The sequence below is a fragment of the Pteropus alecto genome, unplaced genomic scaffold (genome assembly GCF_000325575.1).
Source record: "Pteropus alecto unplaced genomic scaffold, ASM32557v1 scaffold95, whole genome shotgun sequence".
In the NCBI taxonomy this organism is placed as follows: domain Eukaryota; kingdom Metazoa; phylum Chordata; class Mammalia; order Chiroptera; family Pteropodidae; genus Pteropus; species Pteropus alecto.
This window is the reverse complement of record NW_006441071.1, coordinates 15842254-15864312: the sequence shown is the minus strand read 5'-3', so window position 1 is coordinate 15864312 and position 22059 is coordinate 15842254. Positions and strand designations below refer to the sequence as shown.

The 22059-nt window shown below is 40.2% G+C and overlaps 1 protein-coding gene and 1 long non-coding RNA gene across 7 annotated transcripts in view; one reads left to right on the top strand and one right to left on the bottom strand.

Moving 5' to 3' along the window:
- Nucleotides 1-11747: 11747 nt before the first annotated feature.
- On the bottom strand, nt 11748-14492 carry LOC112485009. Its single transcript, XR_003048338.1, has 2 exons — nt 14386-14492; nt 11748-13859 (listed from the first exon to the last, which is right to left on the bottom strand). It is a non-coding gene; the product is annotated as an uncharacterized LOC112485009 (long non-coding RNA).
- KANK1 (KN motif and ankyrin repeat domains 1) overlaps nt 14465-22059 on the top strand; it is a 179116-nt gene continuing 171521 nt past the window's right edge. For 3 of the 6 annotated variants that reach the window (XM_015594504.2, XM_025051443.1, XM_025051445.1), the window contains exon 1: nt 14466-14599. The gene's annotated coding sequence lies outside the window, so the exon portion shown is untranslated. Of the gene's footprint in view, nt 14600-15340; nt 15444-22059 lie in introns of all 6 variants that reach the window. The other 3 variants (XM_025051444.1, XM_015594506.2, XM_025051446.1) reach the window with 2 other exon arrangements.

Genomic DNA, 22059 nt, shown 5'->3' with positions numbered 1-22059 from the left:
TTCTCGCCTGTCAAATGGGAATTACAGAAGCGTGTGCTTTATAAGGCTAATATGAAGATTAGGTTAGTTGGGAGAATGATGGTTAGGTCGCTGGTCCTGCCCCTAAAAACCTCTTTGATCCATAATGAGACTGAAGTTTATAGTTTCTCATGTAAATATGCCATTGGGTGCATGAGAACCGGTATTCTTTCTATTTTCCACTCCAGCATCTGACACTGCAGGGTGGAGAAGGGGGCTGGGCAGGTACTCCTGACAACTTGCCAGCTCTTTCAGAGATGTAAAGGCAAATGTTTCTAAGTGTCAGACAGCTAACATACATACAGGAGTGAAGTAACTGGGAAAATGAAGTAACATACAGGAGTGAAGTAACTGGGAAAATGCTCTAAGGAGTGCTTAAAATAGGAGTGAATTGAAGAGAAGATGCCCCTTGAAGGGCACTCAACTTTATTAAAAACAACAACAGCTACTCCTAACAATATGGTGTTGGCCAAACAGATCCATTTGTGCCCATCTATAGCAGGTGGGGTGTCAATTTGCGGCCCCAGGAACTGCACCCTCAGCTTTGTAGAACCAGATCAGCAGCAGCTCCTTGCTGCTTCTGCCACAGGTGAGCTGAGACAAGTTGACTTCCCTTCCACTGGAAACCAAGGGTTTCAAGGACACTGGCCTTGACAGTGAAGGGACCTGCAGACCACATCCAGACTTGTTAGAAGCAGACAGGCAGCTAGTGGTTAAAAGTTCCTGCCTTACAGACAGACAGCCCCAACTCCAAGCCCAAGTCTACCTCAGACTGGCTTTGCTGCCTTCAATCACATCTAGGAGCCAGTTTTCTCACATATAAAATGTGGATAAGATTATCCACCTTTTGAGGTTGTTATAAAGATTAAAAGAACAATGAATATAGAGTGCTCAACACAGTGCCTCTACTCTTAGCACTCCGCATATGTCCGCTTTTGTTTGATTTTGCCATTCTTCCTTCAATAAAGTAAAAAGAGCCTCAAGCACTATTTCTCTCTGTGCCCTGGAAAATCAGTTAAACTAGAGCTAGCTACACAGCTCATTCTAATCCATTACCTCATCCTTTGGACCCACAGTCACAAGCACTGAGAATCAAGTTTGAAAGAGATAGTGAGAGGTGAGATAAAGGGTGTAAAATGACAAAATAATAATAATAATAATAAAGGTGGAGGATTTGTTTCTGATTTGTTCTCAGGGAGCAGAAGGCTGATGGCTTGTGGAGTGGGGCACGGAGGGGTGACACAGGACTGCTTCCATATCTCTGGCCTGCAGCAGGGCCCAAGCTCAGTTAACACAGCAGAAAAGAACATGCTTGAGCCAAGAGACAAGGACTCTCTGCATTTATCTGTAGATGACTACTGTCAATAATTCTGAGAATAAGAGTCCTGTAAGTGGTTCATTCTACCTTGGCATGTGCCACGGAGAAGTCAAGAAAAGCAAAAGTTAGGCTTCACACAAGACAGGTATGTGACAGTCTTTGGTCTTTGGGTCTTAGGGAGCAAAATCTATTAACCTACTCTTCAACTGGCAAACCATCCTCTGCCCACTGTTAGTTCCTGTACTATGGATGAAACTGACTTTACCCCTGTCTCTAGGGCTTGTGTGTGGTACTCAGTCCTGGCCAATCAGAACATCACATTCCTCCTACCCAGTGATAGATTCAGAAATGGGCGTGTGACCCCCTCACAGCTAAAGAGATACAAGGAAAATCCATTTTTAATGGTTTTATTGAAATAACATATACCATAAAAATCACTCTTTTTTAAAGTGCACAATTCAATGATTTTTTAGTATATTTACAGAGTAATCGTAACAACAATCTGAGAATATTGGAATATAGAATATTTTCATAATCCCGAAAAGATCTCTCATGCCCTTCTGCACTGACAAGGAGATATTAGCTGAGGAGTTGGGAGAGATTCCCACATTCCTTTTGGCTGGGCCTGTTTCCAGTAATGATGACAGGAGCCTGGGGCTACAACCTGAGAATGAAGCAATAACTGCAGAAGGGAGATCTAAGAGATGGAGAAAAAACTGAGTCCTGAGGCCACTGTTTGAGACTCTGATGAAAGCCGAACCTAGAGTCAGCTTCCCATGGACTTTTCCGTTTATATGAGCCAAAAAGTTCCCCTTTGTCTTAAGCCAGTTTGACTTGGAGTTTTTCATCTCTTAAAGCAGGAATAATTTCAAATGACTCCAAAAACTATTGACCAGACTCTAATGGCTCTAATGACTAGTTGAAAACTTTATCAATTGAATATTCAAATAGGAAGGCCCATCTTCAGATCCGTTGTAATTATAGAACTATTTTACAAATAACCATAGAGACATTTTACAAATGAAGATTCAACCCTGCAGAGGTAGATTGCTTACCCAGGATACATAGCAGAATCTAAACAAGTACCTGGCTCTGTGTAACCCTGAATTTGATCCTATCTTTCTTCCTCAAATCATCATCATCATCATCATCATCATCATCATTATGACCTCTTATAAGATGTTTGGTATGTGACAGACTTTATTCTAAGTATTTTGCAAACATTAACTTACTTAATCTTCACAACCACCCTATAAGTTGGTACTATTTTTATTCCTATTTTACAGAAAAGGAAACTGAGGTTAAAAGAGATCTGAGGTCATATAGCTTCTGAGCAGCAGAGACAGAATTTAGATGCAGGCATGTTAGCTGCAGAGGCCATGCTCTTACCCAGCACACTGTACAACCCCTTGTAAATTCAAATTAACCTGTCAGTTTTTAATCAGAGTTCCCTTGGTCTTTCGTTCAGAGTCATTGCCTTTTTTGGAACTTTTATTCATTACAAAAGTAAAAAGCAAACAAAAACCCCAAATATTTTCCATATTCTATAGGCTCTTTAATTAATTATATAAAACAATTTTGATCTAACTAATTTCAAGGAGTCATAAACTCTGGTACTGTTTACAACTTTGTTCTGCCCTTCTCATCATAGAGTCCAAACAGGGACTCATTATGGCAAAAGTCCTGTTTTTATACCTTCTTGTGATGAAAAACTAGGTAAGTGTTCTGCCTTGTTAATTTTAATTGATATTTAATGATATGGCAATTGATATTTAATAAGATAATTTTATATGAAATTTTATATTTCATATCTGTGAACTGACAGAAAAATGGAAGACTTGGAATTTAACAGCCCACTTATAGAAACAAAATATACACATATTAAAAGCAACATAAATCTGTCTTCTTTGATACCTTGAAATCACATGAGACATGTGAAATCCTTCAGAAGCTCCGAAATGCTATGTGAATGTAAGATACTGTATTCTTCAACATTTCACTACATTGATTCAGTTGATTCTTGCCTACCCATGTGGTAGGACAGGCATTATCAAGTGAATAAAGATTGTTTTGTCTTTTTCTTAATGGCAGTACCACGGAAGGCTTTTGTTTTATGTCAGGGAGTGAATTTATTTTCATGTGGGAGAGTGATTTGGTCTTTTAGAAAATTCAGCTGGTAGATGTATATAGAATGGTTGGGAGAGTGAGGTTGTAGGAAAGAAGAGCCCTTTAGGAGGTTGCTCTTGCACATACCTCAAATATATGTGCTTTATAAATATATGGGATCTGCACCAGTACTTGAGATTGACTTAGATCCTGGGGCAACAGAACATTGTTCCATGTTCTAACCCATTGTTAAAATCAATGGGGCATCAACAGGGTACTTGAGAGCCTTGAGCAAAAGGAGAGAGGCAGATAACTGGAAAACAATGGGATGAGTGCTCTGTAGGGTGAGAATGTGGATTGCAGGAACTGACAATGGAACCTGGGCAAATTGTTCTGGTCAAGTTTGCTCAGTCTTCAAATGATGGAGGTTGTTTAGTGTCTGGCTTCCAAACCCTCTTCAGCCGATCCCTCACTGTAGAAGGCATCCTGGTACCCATGAGAGGCTAGGAACACATACGCCAGCAAGCCTTTCCAGTTTTATTTTTTTAATTTGTGTGGAATTTACATTTCATTCCTTAATGAAGGGTTTGCCTGCCTTGGAGATGTATTCAAATTTAATGAGAAGTCAGCATCTTCCCCATCAAACCTTGGCCCCATTTTCCCAAGCTCTCATTTACAAGTTTCTTCATCTGTGGCCCAGTGTGATTTCATATTCATCTTTAAGAAAACAGTCCAGTATGGCCTTTAACTCCCTATAAACTCCGTACTAATTAATCTGTTGTGCGAATCCTTGCAACTATGGGGACACACTGAGGCATGGTTTATGGGTAACTTGTGTGCATTTTGGTTGAGGTTTTTTCTGCCCTCGCGCTGTCCCACGTGGTGGGAATGTGAAGCCTGAGCGAAGAGGACACAGCTTCTGGGAGGCGAGAGGCTTTGCAGCAGGTTACTGTCGCTCTTATAACAGCAAGTTTCTTTCTCCTTTGCTGCCCTTTCTTGCTGGAAGAGGAAGAAAAGAAACAAGAAAAGGAAGAAGAAGAAAAGAAAATTTTTCATTCACCCTCAGATTATTTTATTCCAACTTAGAGAAAACCTGGACTTGAGCCCTGTTTCTGCCATTTGTGAGTTGTCTGAACTTGGATATGTGAGTTAATCTCAGCTACCTCAACTGTACAAGGCAGTTATAACAACATCTTTTCTGTCTCATTTACAAGGTTATTGGGGGAATGCATGAGTCAATGTACATGAAAAATGCTGCTCACGTGCTGCATAAACAGTGAAGTGCCAATAATTACTGTCACTTATTATTTGAGGTCAGGATTCTCTAATACAGCTGTCTGTTGACATCTATAATCTTGGTGTTATGGTTACAAGTGAGAGCTTCAAGCAGTATTAAGTGTATTATTTTAAGAATGACATAACTTTTGACACCATATTTTGCAATCCAAAGGTTATTTTAATGATAATAGAATACTAAAAGGGAAGTATTCTAGAAAATTGAGGACATATGGTCAGCAGAGATATATTTTTTAAAAAGTACCGGAGTAGGAATTGGGAGACTCAATCTCTATTCCCTCCTCCATCAGTGATCTTGAGCCATCGTGGCACCATTCTAGGCCCAATCTATAAAAGGAGGGTGTCTGACCCGTTGTTTCTTAACAGGGACAAGTTTCAGAGTCACCTGGGAAAACCCCCCAAAGGTAGAATTTTGTTTTGTTTCTTACTGTGCTCCTAAAGCATAGAAAATTACTTGGCACAGAGGAGGTTCTCAATAAACATATTTATAATGAATGAATAAAACATTTTGAAAATTTGCAGGCCTGGATCCACTCTAGAATCCTCATGCAATAGGAGTAGAACCTGTATACATGTTTTAAAAAGCCCTCTGGGTCATTTTGCCAAGCACCCCTGGCTAACAAACACTAAATTCAACAATCTCCAAGGTTCCTTCCACACAGAGTTGCCAGATTTAACAAATAGAAATACAGGACATTCAGTTAAATTTCAGATAAACAATATAAATTTTTTTTAGTGTCATTATGTACCATGCAATATTTGGTTGTTGTAACTCATAAAGATAATTAGGTAAGGCTATTGCTTAGGCTGATGGTTAGGGCCGGAGAGTGGCACCTTGAAACTGGCCCAGATTTGGGAATCAGACAGGTAATCATAGTTTGAGTCTCTGCCCTGATGTGTGATCTTAATAAATTGCTTAACTTCATTGGGCTTTGTAATGACAGTATCTGTCACGTAGAGTTGATAAAAGTATTAGACATAATACAGGTATGATAGCTAGCATTTAGCAGGTATCTAATAAAGTTTAGCTGTTACTACTATAGTTGATATATTTGGTTGGTTTAAAGAAAAAACTCAGTATCAATGAGACTTTTATTGAATACATTGTCACCTAGTAAGTTGCCATCCTGAAATGACCAAGATTATAGTTTAAATAGTTTCAGGTAGACCTGGGCAAAATTAGAATGAATACTGACCTTCTATTAAACAATACGTCTATGTAACAAAACATACTAAAAATTAATGGATTATCCAGAATAAATAAAGGAAGGAAGTTCTTTCATTTCATTCATTGTGAAATGTCATTTGTGGAACAAGCTTTTTCTTATGTCAAAGGTAAATATTTGTTCAGGTTTCATAGGGTCACTATACAACGAGATAGGCAATTACTTGGGCAGTGGAAATACTTTTATCCTTACCCAGCTTATTTCTCTTCTAGGTTAAAAGCATCTTCTGTTTCTAGTGTGCTTGTTGTTTCTAGAAATTTTTAATATACCTTCTCTGGTCAAAATACGAATACATATGGCAACAAATGTAAAATATTCATGAAAAGGAAACAATTCTCTCTAGAAACATCTATTTGAACATAAATCTCTAGATATTTTCTTTTTGAAATTGAAATAGGTATGGCTGGAAAATAATGGACCATTAACTTTTTGACTGAGCTACTGTGATATTAACTAGATACTTCAAGCCCTCTATTGTTATTTCATTGTTTATCCAACACGTATTTTTTGTTGAGCACATATTATGTACCAGAGACTGCTGTGTTAGAGATCCTCAGTGAACAAAAGAGGGGATGGTGAACAAAACAGACCCAAAGTCTTGCTTGTATTCTGGGATAGGGAGAGAAATACAAGCATACTGAGTAAGTGAATTACGTAGGATAAGAGCTATGGAAAAGGAGAACAAGGAAAGAAGAAAGGACGATGTGATTGCAGTGGAGTGGCAATTTTAAATAGCATGGTAACAACGCGCCTCTCTGGGAAGATGACATTTGCGGAAAGGAGGTGATGGAAGAAGCCATGCTGATCCTAGGAGAAGAGAAGATGAATGTTAAACACAAATGACCTAAGGCAGGAGTATGTCTGGAGTGTTCCAAGAACAGCCAGGAGGCCAGTGTGGCTGGGGTGGAGAGAGGGTAGCGAGGAGTAGGAAGAGAGAAGACCTCTCCTCAAGACAGGTAACTATTATTGTCTTAATCATGATAAAGGACCCTATGAATCTAATCTCTAGTTTTTAGTTTATTTACGCTATGACTGCAGAGAAATCCTGAACTAGTTACCTGGAGTGATGGTTCTTAACTTGTAAAGCGTGGATAGGTTAGAGATGTATTTCACAAAACTATGACTAGAGGAAATCAATATATCTTAGTGATGATATGTGTGCTTTAATTGATGGATCGTAGTTCACACTCTGACATCCTTACTGTGCCCTTAAACATATATGACTTCTCCATGCTTCAAGTTCCATCTCTGTGAAACAAGGCAACTAAAAGTGCCTCCTTTTGAGTTGTGAGGGTTGTAGGAGAGGGTCCTAGCACAGTGCTTGGCACATAGAAAGTACTAAATAAATATCGTGATGATTTCTTCGAAAAGTCTAATTAGTAGGATTAAGTATTTTGAAATCTCTATTCAGTGTACACCTGAAATGTATGTTTAATAACCAGAACATACTTTTGAGCAAAAACGTCTTGTTATTACTAGTGATGGTACCTAACTTCCAAGATGATCCCCAATGACCTATCTCTGAGAATTCACACTCCTGTATAGTTCCCTCCCACATTATCCCAGGGTTTGTCTATGTGACCATAGGATATGGCAGGAATGATGGCATTTCACTTTTGACGTTAGGTTATAAAAGGCATTGCAGCTATCACCTTGGTCATGCGTGCTCGCTTGCTCTCTCTCTTTCTCTCTCTCTCTCTGTCTCAACCATCACTTGCTCTGGGGATGCTAGCTGCCATGTTGTGAAAAGCCCTATGGAAAGGAGGCCAATGAAGAGGCACTCCCTGTAAAGAGGTTCACATGACAAGGAACTGAGGCCTACTGCCAACAGCCATGAAAGTCAGAGCCTTCTTGGAAGTGGATCTGCCAGCCCTGGTCAAGATTTCAGGTGACAGCAGCCCTCATTGACATTTTGACTGCAATTTCATGAGAGACCCTGAACCAGAGCCATCCAGCTAGGAAGCTCCCAGCTTCCTGACCCTCAGAAATAGTGTGAGATGGTAAATGTTTATTGTCTCAAGCTTTTAAGTTTGGGGGTGATTTGTTTATGCAGCAATAAATAACTAATACAATAGTCTATATAAAAGTTTTAATTAACTTCCAATTATAAAAAATTTATTGGCCTTTAACCTATTTCTACCACTTTTGATCTTTAAAGATTACCACTGATCTTTAGTAGTTTACAAGCATTTATTTTCGACATAGTTGTTATCAGTGTATGCACTTTACTTTGTGTTTGATTTTTCCCTTAGAATCATCATAAGTATCAACAAATCGCAACATTCTTAGCATTTTTACCAGCTATCTAGCATTCTTCCCTATGGCTATGTGGTATCATCTCAAACATGCTCTTCTGTAGGACACTTGAGTTACTTTCAGTTTTAAAAATATAACAAAATAATAACTGGCGGAATAAAAATAGTGCCAATTAGCTGGGCAATACTGAGAGTTAAATACACAAAAGGTGGACAACATAAAGAGGGGAGTTCTCAAAGGTACACAGACCAGAACAGACACTGAACACGTGCACTGGTTAGATGTGACCTGCCCTGCCCGTTAGGCTGACCTCAGAGGGTGAGTGCAAAGGAGCTGGGTGAGCTTATTTGTTAAGACAATCATAATAATAGCTTTCTAGAATTCTGTGTGTTTCCTGGAGAAACACAGGAATGACAGTAGATAATAAAACCTTTGGAAAATCCTACAAGTAATTGCCTTGGGTTAAGTCTCAAAGCTGAATTTTAGAGAGGGTACTCCTGAACTAACACCATTATCCCAGACTCTGTGTGTCTGCCTCCTCCCCTTTCAGCATTTTCCTCCCCTCCTTTGGCTGTGCTTTGTCAGGCTATACAATTGTGCCTGGAAAAAAAAAGTTGACTAAGCCCTTTTTTGTTGAAATTCGGTGCTATGTTATATACGTACCACATCTCCTTTGAATACAGCATTCTTTAAAAGGCTCTGACGTAACCAGGGAGCCATTATTTATCCAGCTTAGATTACAGGTATGCAAGCCATCTTTAACATTTAAAACATAATTTGTGATTAAAGGGAGCTATACTTACCATATCAAGGAACATTAAATATGACTTACTCTGAAATCTCATCAGGCTCATGCTTATCTATCTATATTGAACTAGACACAGCCCTCTCAAAGGGGAGAAAAGTTGACTTCTTTAGTAACAAGACTAAGGTTGTATTGACATCAGTGTTCCCTATTAGGTTTCACCTGTGATAATTGTCAATTGAATGTGGGGCAGCCTGCTTCCCTCCCCTCAGCGTCCCTGCCACCCATGGAAGACTCCCCTCCCCATTCAGCTTCAGTCAGACAATCTTCGTTTTTCTCTTCCATTAAAAATTTGATGAAAAGGCTCCCCAATTTTTTGAAAACTACTGGGTTAGAGAATGGTGCTATGAGGTCAAGGTCAAAAAGGTCACCAGGTCAGGGTTTCCTTGCCAAGGGAGAAAAGGCTTTAGTGACAATGATCCAGTGCAAAGTTATCACTAACGTAAGTTTTTTTAAAATGTTATACACATGCTATCTTAGCCAGAGTGATCAGTGCTGAGTTCTGGCTCTACACTCTGGCAACCTGGGTTCGAATCCTGCCTCCACCAGTCAGCACACTGGCTTCCAACAGATATTTGAACCTCCCTAAACCTCCATCTTCAGTTTTACAAATTGCAGATAATAATCATGCCTACCTCAGAGGAGGAGTAAGTTCTCAATAAGTGTTATAGATTATTAAAATTATATTGTTTTAATAATAAAAAAAAATAATAATACTTTATATCCCTCTCAAGCCAAAGTCTATCATATTACAGTTAATTCGTGCATGTATTAACGAAACTAAAAGACAGGTAGCTTCTTGGTATTCTTCATCTTTGTGTCCTTAACAAATCTTAACCCAGTGCTTTGGGCATGGTAGGCCCTCAATAAATATGTTAAAAAATGAATGTTATAAATATAGTAGGTCTTCAGAGACAGGCTTGTACACATAATCCCTCCACTTAGCATCCTAGGAGAATGTCATATACCTTTTGAATGCTCTATACATATTTTATAATAGTAACAATAATATAATAAAGATTATAATTATGAATAAAGATTATTCTTGGCTCCAATTTCCTGAACTAGGGTTATGTCCTTCAGCAACATATAGTACGTATTCAAACGGCTTCAGCTGAATGTAAACTGAACTCTCACTTGTGCAACAATGAAAGCAAATGAATCAATGTGTCTTTTACCTTTCAAATAGTTATTTCCAGGAACTACAAGTGTAGGGCTATCATGTTATAGGTTGAAATAAATTAGGTCTCTTTTCTTTCTAGATTTAGATAATTATTTTATGTGTTTTTTGATACAAGCAGCAACTAGATTAGACATTCATTTCCTAAGCTTCATAATGCTTATAACTAAGTAGCAAACCAACTAGTAAAATCTAAAAATATGAGCTTTGGTATAAAGAAAGGAAGAGAGTGGGCCCTATGGGCCATTCCCTTCTGCTCCTCTAATTTTAGGTTTCTCACACAAGGCAGGTTGAAGCACTCTCCTGGAAGAGGAAACCACAGAGCCACTGGCAGTAGGTAAGTCCTCCAGATTGTGAGTCACAGACTAGCATTTTGTAGTATTAATAAATGTCCCTTAAAAAGAAGACTCCTTGTTGGCAGTAAGACTTCGGGCAAGGGTGAGGGAACACACAGCTTTCCTTGGTAAAATCTAGAACCCCCAAGGTTGGCATTGGAAAATGATCTGCAGGTGGTGACTCCAGCTGTGTTACCTGCATAGTCCCCCTTTGCTCCCCAGTTTACTTTTTCTTTGAGACTCACTTGTGACCCAGGTTTGCACATGCACTTTCTTTCACACATACCTCCCCCACACATTCCTGCCACAACTTCTTGTGAATACTCTGGCATGAAGCCAGACGAAACCTCTACCCTCACATCTCTAAAATATTTGAGAATGATTAAAATAAAATTTAAAAAAAACAAACTAAAAAACTAAAAAAAACTCAACGATAACTGTGGTATCATTGTTAAAAAGAAAAATGAAATGAAGAGTATGAGGAAGGAAATTACTTCCAGGGCCTGCCCCAATTCTACCTGTCCCAAGGTCTGGTATGAGTTTGGTCACCTCTTGCTTGGGTATCTTCCTCACTCACTCCTGATTTATCTCCTTGCTATCATGTATGTGAGTGGGTCTGGTGTACAGGACACTCAGAGTCCTAGATTCCTACCTGGAGCATACCCAAGGCCCATTTGCTCTGTGAGGTTTGATCCTTTCTGTGATTTGGCTAAGCCAGTAGGTGGTATTATTTCCATTTTATAGACAAGGAGCTTGAGGCTCAGTGAGGTTAAAGAGTTGGCTGCTGGTGTTTGCATACAATTCTTAGTATATGGCAGATGACTAATTCCATTACATGAAAGTCCATCATGTAAATGGTTTGATAGAGTATATCTCAGAACCAGAGCAGATGCTCTTTAACTGCAAAGCTTGTATAACTATGCAGTTATTAATGTACTAGGTGAGCTTAACTGAATCTAGAAGGAATAGGCACGGGACAAATTAGTTTTGATGGGAAAGGAGGGAGAGGAGAAGGTTCTGAATGTGGGGATGCTATCAGTAAGACAGTCCTTCTTATGACCCCAGGTGTAGAGTGCAGGGTCACATGATGTCATTGGAGGTAATATCAAACAAATAATTAATGTATGTTAAAAAAAAAAAAAGGGCCTGAAGGAAATTTGTTATAATCTTAATTGTGGCTATATCTAGGTGAGAGAGCCATAAGTGATTATTTTTTCTTTATCCTTTTTAATATTTTTCCAAAGTTTTTCTTAAAATAGGCATGCATTACTTTTAGTCTGAAAAACTCTTGTGTTAGCTTATAAGTGTAAGTTTATGTTATATTGTAAAAATATATGACTACCAAATTAAAAAGTATGAGTTTCAAGGGACATTATCAAGAAAGTGAAAAGGCAACTCACGGAATGGGAGAAAAATTTACAAATCATGTACCAGATAAAGGACTGGCATCACTTATCAGATATAAATAAGTCCCATTACAATGCAACAATAAAATGACACATAACCCAATTTAAAAATGGGCAAAGGATTGAATAGACATTTCTCCAGAGAAGATATACAAATAGCTAATAAAGATATGAAAAGATGCTCAACATTATTAGTCATTAAGGAAATGCAAATGAAAACCACCAGATACTACTTTATACCCACTAGGATACATACAATTAAAAATATGACAATAACAACTGTTGTCAAGGATTTGGAGAAATTAGAACCCTTATAAAGGGAATGTAAAATAGTACATCCACTGTGAAAGGCTTGTTAGTTCCTCAAAAAGTTAATTATAGAGTTATCATTTAGCCAAGAAATTCTACTTCTAGATATATACTCAAGAAATGAAAACATGTTTACATGAAAACTTGTACATAAATGTTCATAGCAGCATTATTCATAAGAGCCAAAAAATAGAAATAGTCCAAAATGTCTTTCAAGGTATGACTAGATAATCAAAGTGTGGTATTATCCAAAAATGGAATATTATTCGGCTATAAAAGGGAATGAAGTACTGATACATGCTACAGCATGGATGAACCTTGAAAATATTGTTAAATTTAAGAAGCCAGACCCGAAAGCTACATATTGTGTTTCTATTTATAAGTAATGTCCAGAATAGGCAAATCCATAAAGAGGGAAAGTGGATTAGTGGTTGTCTGGAGCTAAGGGTAGTGAGGGCTAGGGAAAAACTATAATGGATTTTTTATTGGAATGATAGTGGCGATAGTTACCTAATTTTGTGAATATATTCAAAATCATTGAATTATACAGTTTAAGATTAAATTATACAGTATGTGAATTGTATCTCCATAAAAAACATTACTAAGAATGAAGTAAATTTTTAATATAAATCCCCTGAAAAATCTACCATACTTTTTTGATTAGGTTTGCTTACTTTTGAGGCCTATGAAATACTTACTAAATGTAAGGAAATAGGAATACTTACTAAATGTGCAGGGTATTTCGTGTATGCAGGAACGCTCCTGCCTGATTCTCCCCTCCCCTCTCATTACCTTGGGAAGAAGTATTTTTTTCATAGAATTATAGACATTTGCGGGTTGAGATTTAAGAGATGACCCACTGAATCCATATACCCTATTCTACAGATGAAGAAACTGAGGCCCAGAAGGAACAATTCGATTACTGTCACCTGGTGAGCTGGCAAAGGAGCTAAGACTAAAAATAAGATTTCTTGTCTGCGTTATCTTTGAGCTGCCCTTTGCCTGTCCTCTTAACAGGCAGGGGTCATCAATTTCAGGAATTTGCAGGTGTTCTTTGCCACCAACAGGTAGGGAAGCATTGATTTCACGGCTTCTTTTCTTCAGAGGCCAGCATTTCACCTTGTGAGGTTTAATGACTCTTCACTTTAACCTACTTGCAAATATACTGTCACATGTTTAAGGCCCCGCTGGGTGTGTGCAGTACTAGAAGCTAGGGAGAGCCCTCCTCCCTCCCCCAAGAAAATCAGGGAGGTTGGCATTAGAGAGCTGGCATTAATGTTTTTTGTCTTGGTTATTCTTGGTTTTTATAAAGTCGGTCCTTGTCCTGTTTATTAAAATCTTCAATGTGAAAGAAGACTCGGTCTCTTGCACCCAGTGAGATTGCTCTGAATCGAGTACCGTCTTAGCTCGGTCCTCAGCTTCGGAGGCAGGCACTGCGTCGTCTTTGGAGTACCCCAAACCTCAAACCTCCTGGACACGAATCCTCTCCTTTCCACCCAGGATTCTGTCTTGAGGAGCAGGAGCGAACTCACGGAGGACACAATGCCAGTCCAGAGAACCGCGGCAAGTTTCTGGCTACCTGGGAGACTGTCCCGCTCAAGCACCTGCAGGAATCAAGAGCCCTGCACGCTTGAGTGCCCCTCTCACCCCGGACCAGAAAACCACCCCATAGCCGTAGAACCAATTCTAGCCGAGTGGAGGGAGGCGGCAGTAAAAAGGCATTTGCAGGGAGTGTTAACATACCACCCTCCGCCTTTCAGGGATGCCTCTGGGGCAGAGATAATAGATCTGAACTGACGCAAGTTTCACTGGGGGATGGGCTTTATCCCTCCCTCAAGGAGAAAAAGTAATCACTGGTGGGCAGTAGAAACGTGCTGGGGCGAGGTTAACTCCTCGGCCTGGTTCTCGCTCTGCAGAGCACGGCTGGCCGGGTGCGGCGGAGGAGGTGCGCAAAGGTGCCTCGTGGGCATGGTGGAGTTGAAGCCGCGCGCAGGCGCACTGGGGCCTGGCCACCGGTCGGTCCCGGGGTACAAAGAAGCGCGCCCGAGAGCCGGGGTCCCTGGAAGTCTCGGGAGCTGCCTGGGGCTCCCTCCCGCCCCGCTCCGAGACGAAGCCACAGTCTTTTCCCACCTGCCGTCTGAGGCTTCCCACTCTCGCCCGACTTCTTCGCCTTTGCCTTGGCTGCGGGGCCCGGGTGGATGCGCTGCGTTCTGAGGTTTAATTCTGGCGCTGGCTAGCAAAGGCGGCTCCGCCCCTCCGCCCCGCCCCTCCACCGAGGGCCGGGAGCTCCGCCGAGCCAGCGAGCGATCGGGCCAGTGCTGCAGGTTGGGAGGAGCGCCTGGAGGTGAGTGGAGCTGGGGGCTACTCTGCGCCCTTTCCCTGGGCGGGGTGGGCGTGGGGGCACCTGGGCTCCGACCTCTGCTCCGGGGCCGGCCTCCGCGCCCAGCTACGCAAACTTGGCGCGCGCCGGGGGCGCACGGCGGCAGTGGCGGGGTCGGAGGGCAGCCCTGCCGGCTCCCGCTCGCCCGGGTTTCCCCGGCGGCCTCAGGGCGGGCCTAGGGACGGGGTCCGAGAGGTTGCTTGGACTCGGGGGCACCCTGGATTTGGGGCGCGCCGCAGTGGCGGGGCTCGGCCCGTGTGGAAGGGAAGCGCGGGGCGCCAGACTCGGGGTAGCGGGAAAGTTCGGGCCGGGCGGCGGGAGGGAGCGGGCGCCTCCCGGCCCATGGCCGGGGCGCACGGTCCTTGGGGGCCCCCGGGCCTTTTATCAGCCCAGGATGGGGTGAGAGGTCCTCTTTGAGACGTCTCCCCTTGAAAGTCTCGGTGCCGTTCCACGGAAGGGACTGGCGGACGATCCCTTTATCCCTCTGCCCCAGAGCGGCAGGTGGCCTCGGGTCTTCCTCAGCCGACTTGGAGAAGGCTCGGGCCTCGGTCGCAAGGGCCAGGAGGTGGGAGGACCTCTGGGCCTCCGGGGCCCGCCGAACGCGTTCGGGACAGCGGTGCTTCTGGAGGATCCGGTCGACGGAAAGTGCGAGCGCCGATAAAGCCGACTTGGTCCCTGAACGCCCCCCTCTAACATGCCACTTAGGCAGACACGCTGAGAATGCTGCAGTCGGGTCAGCTACTTTCCCTTGACGGTTCACCCTCCTCCACCTGGGTCCCCGTGGAACTTCCAGACGGAACTTTTCGTGGTGAGTCCTGCAGGTCAGAAAGAGATCTGCACCGAGGTGAAGGCTTTGGCCAAGTTAGCATGAAAAACAATCTGTGGCGTCCCCCAGCGCTCGCTCTCTGCATGTCGTCTCCACGGAGGTTCATCTTATATTAATTAATGAAATATATCAGAACGAGAGCTCTGAGACTACCAGGGAAGGTTAATTAACCAGATCTTTAATTGTGCATTTTCTTGCCCCCACCTTCATCTCCCCCAACTGAGCGAGAATGTTATCAGGACCTGTTTCCTCGTTTTTAATTTATGAGTTTATTCATCTTGATTTTTAGATGGTGCTTAGCACTTTACTTGATAGTTGTCCCTTTCATCCAACTTTCTCTAAAAAAAGTTGGGCACACCCACCTTTATTTTAAAAAGTGAGGTACAATAAACATGCAATAAATTTACCCTTTTAAAGTGTACAATTATATAGTTTTTAGTATATTCACAATTGTGCAATCATCATTACTAATTCCACACATTTTCCAAAAAGAAGCCCTAAGCCTATTAGCAGTTATCCAATAGCAGTCACTTCCCATTTCACCCTTCCCCAGTCTAGTAGTCCCTCATTTTTAAGGTGAAGTCTTCCAAAGGTGGAGATTGAGAAAACTGAGAGATTATTAATTTCGGTTCTTTTTCAGTTAATAGATTTGGGGAAAGGTGCTGCTGCTGAGGCACTGGGAAAAAAATTAAGCATGGGCTGTCCTATGTCCAGATTAAAATGTCTAAGGATGGAAGAAAAGCCCCCAGTGGAAGAATAATTGCCTCCTTTAAAGATACACAAATTAGGAATGCATTTTATCTCCAAAGGGCACAAGGGTGCTTTGGGGACATTCTTTATGCACTTTATATTAGCCAAGTCTACAAATCGCTCTAGTTGAGGTTCTGCCTCAGCAAAAGTGGGTGGTGTGTGTGTGTGTGTTTGCGCACGCGCGTTGGGTAAGGAGATGTTAGAGAAAAAAGACTGCAGATTTAAAAATAGTTTTTTCTTTAAGTCATCCAAAATAACCTTAAAGAAGGAAACCGCAAGCAAATGCCCACTGGAATCAATACACTCAAGACAGGTTTTATCCATATCAGCATCTGCTCACAAATAGTCTGCATGAGCTAAAGTTCACGTGCATTAACCCCGCCTGGTCCCGGGAGGAAGTAGATGGGAAAGGGTTTAGTTGAAGAAAATTCAAGGACTTGGGGAGGAGATAGGAGAATGGCTGAAAGGCGAGGGCTTGTGGGAACTGAGGTCTGTTAAACTGGGGTAGCTGTAGGATGAAAAGATTCAGAGGCAGCAGATGGGATCTTAGGGAAAAATTAACAGATAATTCACTCAGGCATTTGCTGGATTTTTTGTGCATGTTTTAAAAATCACGTTTTAGTGATTAGAGTTGAAGCTAAGTAAATTACGTAACAACCAGCACACTTCTCTTCCACTCTTGAATCAAATAGAGAAGCCAACTTGGTTTCAAATGTTTCAGGAAATTTTAGGCCTCTTGTGTACGTGGCTTAGGTTACACCATTTTAAAAAGTAATTTAAAAAACTGAACTATACAATACATACAAATATTAAGTGTACAGTATGTCAGATTTTCACAAAGTGAGCATAAACTTACAGCTAGCACCAAGATCAAGAAATAGAATATTGCCATATTGCAGAAAGCCCCTCATGCTCCTTTCCAGTCACTGTCCTTCCCCAAAGGATAATCCAGCCATATACTAGTTTTGCCTGTTTTCATGTTTTGTATACATGGCATCATAGAGTATGTATTTTTTCATATATCTGGCTTCTTTCTCTCAACATTTTTGCTTGTGAGGTTTAGCCATGATGTTACATGTAGTTGTAGTTCAGTCAGTATCATTGCTGGCCCATATTCCAATGTATGATTATACCCCAGTTTATCCATTCTAGGGTTAATGGGATTTGAGTAGTTTCCAAATTTTGTCAATGGCAAATAGTGTGTCTTACGGACATTCTAAGTGCATGTCTTGATACACATGTACAGATTTGTATTGTGTATATATTCAGGAGAATGTCTGAGTTCTGAACTAGTATTCATTTAGAAGATACTACCAAACAGATTTCAAAATAGTTGTATAGTTTATATTTCTACCAGCAGTATATGAGAGTTCTGTCCTATCCTTTTTTAAATTGCAAAAGCAGTAGACCTACTGAGATTTTGGCAAATGAACAAAAGATGACCTATATTTGCCCCATCTCAGCAGACTGATTATTTCTGTTGTTTTCAATTCCAGTGCTTTTCCATGTCTTCATATTTTTAGGGAGTCATAATCCTAATATTTTCTATTGTTTATGTTTTAACACTGTATCTTAACATTGCTCCAGTCTCCATGACTTTTTAAGTCCTGTGCATGTCCACAATCCTGTGGGAATGTTTTCATTTAATAATCCCCCCATCATTGGAAATTACTTAATTTTTATAGTTTTACTAGTATATATTGCTGAAAAAATCATCCTTATACATATAGTTTTTCCACTTCTTTTAGATTATTTCAAACTAGAGACTTTCCTTTTGATAGTTCTGGATCCTTATTGTTAAACTACTACCTGCAGATTCAAATTGTCCATGAATCTAGTACAGAACTGAGGAAAGAAATCTTTAAACTGCTGATATGTTACTTGCAAAATGGTGTCTCATTGGTTTAAATTGCAGTTCTCAAAGCAAAAGTGAGGTTGATCTTGGTATCGTCTTTTTAATAAAGAGCATAAGTGGAACTTTTGTTGTAATCTCATTTACCAATCATGTACTATTTTTCTTTATAGGCTACTTTTTGCAAAGGTACTGAGCTAGGAGCTTTAGGGGATATCGGAAGGATCATACCATTAAGTAGTTTATTGTCCAGAAATCATATATAAAAATTAATAATACCACTTGGGCAGAATTCTTATATGTGACAAAAGAATATTTAGTTTACTTAACAGACATTGAGTGCTTATATGAGTTCTTAGTCGAAAGAGGTCTTTCTTGCCTGGTTGGATAAGATCAGCTTCCTTAAACAGTAAGACTTGAGCTGAACTATAAGGGGTCTTTAGAAATTAGCTTGGGAGCAGGTATCTCTGAAGAAAAGAGACCACTGAGCCATATTAAGGGGAGAGATTAATGGTGCACAGACTACTCTGGACAATGGGGATGATGCTGTTTTCTTGCCATTCTTTTTCTAGAAGATATTGAAAATACACAAACTAAGATAAAGGCAGAAAAAATGCTTAGAGCAAAGAGCCTCACAGAGTTCACAGCAAGTGGGTAAACATAAGGATACAGAATTGTAGTTGGAATTAGAAGGATGGAAATATCTGATGCAAGTGGTTCATTCTGGAAATGTAGGGAATGGAGAAATTAATGCCGAGTAGAGAGATTTGGATGATGTTTAGGGACATTGGTCTTTGAAAAATGTGTATAAGTAGAGATTATAAATAAAGGGCATTGAGGTTTAAGCAATAGATTTTGAAGAAGCAAGGCAGTCCAGCAGTGCTTGACACACTAATAGGTGTGGTGAATCACATGCTTGGAGACCCAGGTGAATGGCAGTTTGAGATTGTACCTTTGTCCAGTGGCTCAAGACTGCAGAACCAGCCTGGTGGATTCGAGGTATGAATTCTAGGTTCTGCTGCTTGCAGTGCAATCTTTGGCACAGTTAATGAACCTCTCTGTGCCTCAATTTCCCATCTCTAAAATAAAAGGCATAATAAAAGCACTCCTCTCATTTATTGTGAGGATTAAATGAATTAGAACACCTGATACACAGTACGTGCTAAACATGTTTGTTGTTTCTTTAACTTTTAAATTTTCTTTTTTCCCCAGCTTTATTGAGGTATAATTGACAAAATTGTAAGCTTTTTAAAATATACATTATAATGATTTGATGTATGTATATACTGTTAATGAATTTTTCTCGTCTAGTTAATTAGCATGCCCATTACTATATATATAGAGTGTGTGTGTGAGAACACTTAAGTTCTACTCTCTTAACTTCAATTATACAATATTATTAAATTTCTGAAGTTATATTTGCACATAGTAAGAATAATGCACAACAAAGAAGAGCTTAAAATGAAAACTAAAACCCATCACCTTCTGATCCTAGCTCAGAGTACAGTCTCTTCTCAGAGACTGTTTATGTTTTTAGTTCTTCTAGAACTAAATTACCATGAAATTTAGTGGCTTGACCAATTGTTTCATGGTATTGTGGATTCTGTGGTTCTGGGAGTTAGGCAGGGCTTTGCCAGGTGCTTCTGCTCCTTGTGATGTTGTCGAGGTCTCTCAGTGGCACCCAGCTGGGCTAGTCAGAATGGGCTAGTCAGGAGGGTCCAAGAAGGCTTTGCTCCCAAGTTGTATGCCTTAACAGGGGATGGCTGGAAGGCTGAGCTCAGAACACCTACATATGGTACCTCACGCATGGTGGCCCTAGATAGTTAAGACTACTTACATGGCTACCAGATTCCTCCATGTAGTCATGCTTCACTGAGTGATGTGGATATATTCTAAGAAACACATCATTGGACAGTTCCATCATTGTGCGAACATCAAAGAGTGTACTTACACAAATCTAGATGGTATAGCCTACTGCTTCTAGGCTACAAATCTATACAACATGTTACTCTACAAAACACAAGATTAAATCAAGTACAAGAGAAAATGATACAATCAAGAGACAGTAATCACAAGTCTGCTTCCGGTGTAACATAGCATACTGTTGTACACTAGACTTTTTTTAGTAAGTAGAAAGAGTACACTCTAAAATAACGATAAAAATATAGTATAGTAAATATATAAACCAGGAACATAGTCGTTTATTATCATCAAATATTAGGTACTGTACAGAATTGTACATGCTCTACTTTTATACGATTGGCAGCACAATAGGTTTGTTTACACCAGCCTCACCACAAACACATGAGTAGTACATAGTGCTACAGCTTTATGATGGTTACGATATCACTAGGCGATAGGAATTTTTCAGCTCCATTATAATCATATGGGACCACCCTTTTATATGTGTTCTGATGTTGCCTGAAACATCATTATATGATTCAAGACTATACTTATCAGGGTTCTTGAGAGGAACAGAACCAATTGGATGTGTATATGTGTATAGAAAGAGACTTACATTCTAATCTGCCATGTGGATCTGCAGAATGGAGACCTAAGAGAGCCAGTGGTACAGATGAAAACTGAAGTCCATTGGCTGGAGAATTCCTCTTGCTTGGGGATGCCAGTCTTTTTTGTCCTACTCAGGCTTCAACTGATTGAACAAGGCCCACCCACAATATGGAGGGCACTCTGCTTTACCCAAAGTTCACTGATTAAGATCTTAATCTCATCCAAAAACATCTTTCATGTTGACACATACAATGAACTCAAGCTATGAACACCTTGTATGAACCAATTGGAAGCTTCATGGCCTTTTATGGCATAGCCTCAAGTTATGTAACTTCCCTTTTACCAAGCTTTATAGATTGGAGCAGTTAAAAAGCCTACTCAGACTCAAGGGGAGGGAACACAGACCCACCACATTATGGGAAGAGTGTCAAAGAATTTGCAGTCTTCTTTTTAAACATTCTGTACTTCATTTCACAAATTTGAGAATAGCTGTTAACACCATGCTAAGGAGGAAGGGGAATTTATATTACCTCCCACCTTTTCTCTTCTACCCTCTGCCTCCCAACATGTATTAGATATTCTATTATTTTTATCTTACTATTCTCTTTTTTTAGTTAACTTTATAATTTTAAATAAAGCATTTCATACTTGAGAAGACCATGGAGAGGTGGGAAACTCTGGTTTGTTGTGGTGTGTATGTGTGTTTGGGAGGGACCTTGAAGGAGAACAACAAAACTGTCTTGAATAGGGAAAGCCTGACAGTGAGGCTCTTATTGAAACACTCCAGCCACTCGACTTGTGAATTGCTGGTGAGCATGTATTGTGCATGAGCCTAGCAGGTGACTTAACCCCCCAATTTTTCTTTTCTCTTTGGCTTTTAAACTCAAATACCTGTTTGCCTTTTCCTTCCTTGAGCTTTGCATTTAAAATGTAGATGCTGGAAGCAAATGATATTCTCACTGATGAAGAACCTTAAAACAGATAATATGTCAGAAATAAAGTGTTCTCATGCTTTTTTCATTACAGAAGCAATCAGTTAATTGGAAACAGTTATATATTTCAAACAGTGTCAGGAAGCCTGTAGCTCTGTTGGAAGTTTTTTTTTTTTTAATTCATTTAGTTAATGGAATTGAGCAATGGGGCTTAGTTTAGCTCTCAGGAGACATACTAATCCTTTTTTATAATTATCCCCTGAGAAGCGTATAAGAATCTCTATTCTTGTTGGTTTACATTTATTGTGTATTGCAGATACAACTTCTTTTGATATTTTATGTAATTTTTGGCTTGATTAGAGGCAAAGAATGTAAATTTTTTAACATCTACATTACATTTTTGGTTAAATTTGTTCAGATATTTGTTGGTAGTTCTGACTGGTTCACCCTTTAACCTTGGGGAAAACATGAAAAAATAATAATTAGAGCAGAAGTCAAGGTCAAGCTTGAATTCATCTATTCCCCTGCCCCCATTCTTCTCAAAGAGCCACTC